Genomic DNA, 5,420 nt, shown 5'->3' on the forward strand with positions numbered 1-5,420 from the left:
GATGTTAGCTCAGAGACAATCTTCTTCAAGCAAAAAAAAAAAAAAAAAAAAAAAAGGAAGATTGGCAACAGATTTTAGCTCAGGGCCAATCCTCTTCACACACAAAAATAGTAGTTTGAGCAAATAATATGCCTGATTCTTGTCATTGGCATCCCCAAACCTCTTGGTCATAATATACTATTCCAGGATCCTCCGTCCATTTGGTTATTTTGATTTCTGGAGTTAGCACAGATTCTCACTTCCTGTTGCTCCAAACTTATAGCTCTCTTAATTGCCATTGGCACAGAGCTCCTTCATTGTGTGGAATGGCTTAACTCTTCCGTAGACAGGATGTCTCTGACAAAGGGTGGAAGGTAGTGCCTGTCCACTGAGGCTCATTCCTTCTTAAATGTGTGGTTTTGCCTGTGCAGCACATTGTTACTCTTGATTCAAAGGTTAATTCCCTGGAGGATGCCCCAGTTCGTCTGGGCAGTTGAAAGTCAGGGTCAGGGTCAAGGATGTTTCTTGTACAATTAACTCACATAGCCATCTCTCATCCTTTCTCAGACTTTTTTTTTTTTTTTCATTTCATAATCAAAGACTGTTAGGCTGTATTGCTATGTGAGGTAAAAGGTTCCAATTTACAAAACAATCCAGCAACCTCTGGTCAGTCTCTCCACCAGCATTTGGCAGTAAGCCAGCAATTGTCTTTCAAAGCAGTATATTTCTCAGCTGCTGGAAGCATTGCCTTAATCCCAAACCCTAAATACTCCTGCTAAATTTTTCCTTCTAGGATCTGCTGTCCCTCCGTCTCTCCCCAAATGGTCCTGGTGGGAGAGGCAGAAATCACAGAGACCTCAAGTTTCATCTTTCTTTCTGACTTACAGGGTCCAAGGGGTAGAGCTGACCAGAGTGTGGTTTGTAACTTGGCCAGGGTCAGTCACTGAAGCTCCTCTGAACCCTGTTCAAAGTACGTGGCCTTTTGGATGACCCAAGATATGAGCGTACAAGAATTTTAAGGGGGAGCGTACGCTGACTCTAAAACCTGAACACCCTCATGAGCTGTGACAAATAAAAACGGCAAGCAATAGGATATATTGGCGAATATGAGGAAGCCATTTCGTATAAACCTAATTCAGCCTGACTTTGTCTTTCCAAAAGGGCCTGACCGTGGCTGTTGAGCATGCATTGTATATCTGCTTTAGATATTCCCTATAGCAAGAGCAAAAGGCCCTTGAGATAAAGGTGCAACTTCCCTCCCCATCCCAATGTTGGCGTCTCCTTAAGGATTAAGCATCTTTCCTTAGGCTAGAAACTGATTGCTGCGTTCACCTGTGACCGCTCAGCTCGAGACAATAGGCTTGCCTCCTGCTACGCCCACCAAGATAGCAGACCCACACCTGCTGTGTCCATCAAGTGCTGTGCCGACAGGGCAATCTTGTGACTATTGTGGGAGGGACATTTCAATCATATGTGAAACACCCTGTTTGGGGGTATATAACCACTCTGTACACCCCACTTCTTTGGTGCCCTTTCTTCCTTTGGGAAGAAAGGCCCCGGGCCATGGTCCTCAGATTTCAGCTCAGAATAAACTCACCCAAATTTTCATTTACAGATTGGTTATGGATTGTTTTCGTCGACAGCTGCTATCCTTTGTTGTGATGGGAGGTAGTACACGTGTTTTACTCCCTGTCACAGATTTACTTCTGACTACTCCAGTTAACCCTTGTCTGCTGGATCCCTAGAAGCTGGCCCCCAGACCTGATGGCACATACTCATCCCCTTGGGTATGATGTTGAGAATGGCAGTGCTTCCGCCACTTTTGTTTCAGGGGTTCTTTGCAACATCATATAGTGAGGCACTTGACCATTGAGAAAAGAAGAAAGCAAGCAAGAATGCAGAATGATACCACCTTGGGCACTGTAACCTGATCCGTCTCCTTCAGAGGTTTCTTGTACCCTCCCCCTACTTAAAGTAAAGGGAGCACCCAACTGTTCATGATACAGGCAGACACAGATGGCCCCCTGGAGAAGATCTTTGTGAGACAGATACATTCCTGGCAGCTCCAGTTCCGACGAAAGTGGATTTTTTTTTTTAAAGAAAGCCAACCCTTCAACCCTTCCTCATAGCATGCTATATTCTGGGAAGGGGATGGGCCTGTGTATGAAAGGAATCCTTGACAAACAGGATGGGCAAACCTTTGTTTTAGCTTTTTAAAGCATGTGTTAGCTCAAACACCATAGCATTTCACTAATTTCTACAAGATCCACTATACTTGGGCAACTGCTAATTTAATAGTCTACATTCTACAAAGAGTCTTCAGGTTCTATTAACTTTTCCTACAGAGAATTTCATACTTCCAGAGAATTAACTGGAAAGGCCATTTAGTGGGGGTGCCATCCTGGGTAAGAGGATGCTGTGATACTGATGGTGATTAGTCAATGGGTATGTAAGTTTCTCAGGGTTATCAAATTCAATGACCACAAACTGTGGCTTAAAGCAACAGAAATTTATTCTCTCACAGGTTTGGAAGCTAGAAGTCTGAAATCAAGGTGTTGGTAGCGCCATGCTCCCTCCCAAGCTTCCGTAGGAGAATCTTTCCTTGCCTCTTTCAGTTTCTGGTTGCCTCAGGCATTCCTTGGCTTCTGGGAGCATCACTCCAATCTCTGCTTCTGTCACTACATGGTGTAATCCCTGTGTCTCTTGTCCTCTTCTTATAAGGACACCAGTCATATTGGATTAAGGGCCCAGAATTAGCTGTGGTATGGGTTCATCTTAACTTGCTTACACCTGCAAAGACCCTATTTCCAAATAGGGACATATTCACAGGGATCAAGATTAGGACTTGAACATATCTTTTCTGGGGACACAATAAACCCACACCAGTGGATTTCCAATTTTTATCCCCACACCAAGGAGTTTGAGGGAGTGGGTACAGCCACACCCCTGATTTAGAGCACAGAAATCTTTAAACTAAGATCAGGTTATATAACCACAGGCCCACTTAGAGACAGGTCAAACAGACCCCATCACTTATCAACAGAATGATTGAGAAACTGTCTTTCAGAAAATTTGCAAAGTCATGTAGCCAGAGAATGCACGGAAGAAGAAATCTTGACCAAAAAGTGACTGTGGAACCAAAGATTCTCCTCCTCGTGGAACAAAAAGACCGGAACATGATCAGAACTTAAAAGTTAGACTATTATCAGAAGCAAGGGGTATATCATCCAGAAAGATGCAGTATTAAAATTCCTTCCCCATGCTACCATAAAAGTTTAGAACCTCATGATAAATGTTTAAAATCTTACCATAAAAGTTTAGAACCTTACCTAAATGCTTGAAGCCCACCAGTCAAAACCTGTTGCACCTGTGTTTCCATGTGTCAGCCTGTTCTCCCTAACCCCTTAAATTTTGCCCCAAATCCTGAATTGGGGAGACAGATCTGAGGGCACATGCTCCCTGCATCCCTATACATCAGTCTCACAGAATAAAGCTGAATTCTTTTCCCAAGAGCTGATGCTGTAGTTAATTGGGTTGTTTGTGCACATGGCGTAGGAGAACCCCATTTTTGTGCAGTAACAGTTACACTGCCTTGGAGGTTATCATTCTGCCTCCTTGCTTTCTTTCTCCTTTTCTCATCCTTATTGGAAGCTGCAATATGGCTTTTTATTGGATACTCCAGGACCAAGGTCACACTACTATAATTTCTGTCAATATGGGCTTTGTTGACTCAGGACATTCTTCTGAGTTGCCCCAAGTTGTTTTGACCCAACTCATGGGCTGCTATTTTCCAACTTCAGCCAATTCCAATGGCTTTTATACTTGAGGTGTTGGGGAGACCAGTAGAACCATCAATGGCTTTATTGCTAAGTTTCAAGGTCCTCCTTGTCCTACGCATCGAAAGAAGGATTTAGCACATCTTTGAAAAATATCTATCCATGTAATTCTTGCTTCCAAATGCATTGGACTCTCTTAGCATCATTCCTCAAGACTGGTGATTCCTTTTTTTTTTTCCTGAGAAAGATTGGCCCTGAACCAATGCCTGTTGCCAATCTTCCTCTCCCCTCTGACCCCCCCAAAGCCCCAGTACATAGCTGTATACTCTAGTTGTAAGTCATTCTAGTTCTTCTATGTGGGATGCCACCATAGCATGGTTTGATGAGTGGTGCATGGGTCCGCGCCCAGGATCTGAACCTATGCTCCTGGGCAAGCTGAACCTACCTAGCTCAAGAAGTGGGCCTAATTTGTCAAAGGTAATTATCAGCTCTCTTGTCAGTGATAGGTTAAGGAACTCAGGCCGAAGTCCACCAATGCATGACATTTTCCTAGCCATAGAATTAGGTTCTGGAATGGCCATGTAACCCAGTGGAAGGCAAGTGGAAAAATTCTAGGGGGCTTCTGGGCTGCAAATGTCCTAAATTTTAAGATGGTCCCCTCTTTTCTCTTGATCTTGTGCAGAGATGTGAGGCCTGGAACTGCTCTAGCCACTTTGCTCCCAGCCTGGGAATACAGCCTGACACCTGTAGGGGGCGCAGTTGAGAGATCTGTAGAGAACTACATTTGGAGCTTTGACTGACTCCCACTTAATCGTCACTCTACAAGGATCTTTTCCAATTGTTTGGATTGGATTTCCTGTTTCTAAGAACTGTTTGCATTGGGTTTTCTGTTCTCTCAGTTGGAAAGCACTTTAACTGGCACATCCTGACGGGTCTCTCCGAGCAAATATAGATCCACCGGAAGAGATGGAGATTCCCATCAAGCTCCCAAGGGAGTCCATTTTCTCTTGTGTTAAGCAGAGGGGTCAGGCTCCATGGCCTTGTATTTGTAGAAGCTGGTCATCAACTTAGTATCACAGGATTTCTGGCAATGGTTGCCCATCCTCTGCTGTACTTCTGTGCACGTCAGAACTCGGGTCCTTTCAAGCCCATGTAACTATCCCCTGAGTGACGAAGTTCCTTCCACAGGTGTTATCAAGTGACCTTCACAGAACCGGTGAGGAGAGGAAGAGGGACAGCGATCATCAGGATCAATGGATTGCTTGGCCCTCTGAGCCTACAATCAGTTTACCAAGTATTGCTAAAGACGAGGCATGTGATTTTTCAAACGGATATTACAAATTCATGATCCACATCATTAACTGCACTCTCCATGCTCACTCTCTCCCCCTTTCCAGCAACAGTTCCAAATCTTCACTCACAGAAGATATTCTCTATTTCCTACTGGGAAAGCGCTACCCAGGGTAGCGCTATCCAACAGTAAGAACTAGAGACGTAAGAAATGAAACCTGTGGCTAAACCAGGCGATGACTATTAGGAAAATACCAGAGGACGCCCCGCCTGCCCGCCAGAAAGCGAGGCCTAGAGACAGTGACGCCTGTAGGGGAACATCGGAGAGCCTCTTTCTACCGCGCCCAGCCTTGTGGGGGGGGGGGGGGGGGGGGG

The sequence above is a fragment of the Equus quagga genome, chromosome 14, assembly GCF_021613505.1.
Source record: "Equus quagga isolate Etosha38 chromosome 14, UCLA_HA_Equagga_1.0, whole genome shotgun sequence".
In the NCBI taxonomy this organism is placed as follows: Eukaryota; Metazoa; Chordata; class Mammalia; order Perissodactyla; family Equidae; genus Equus; species Equus quagga.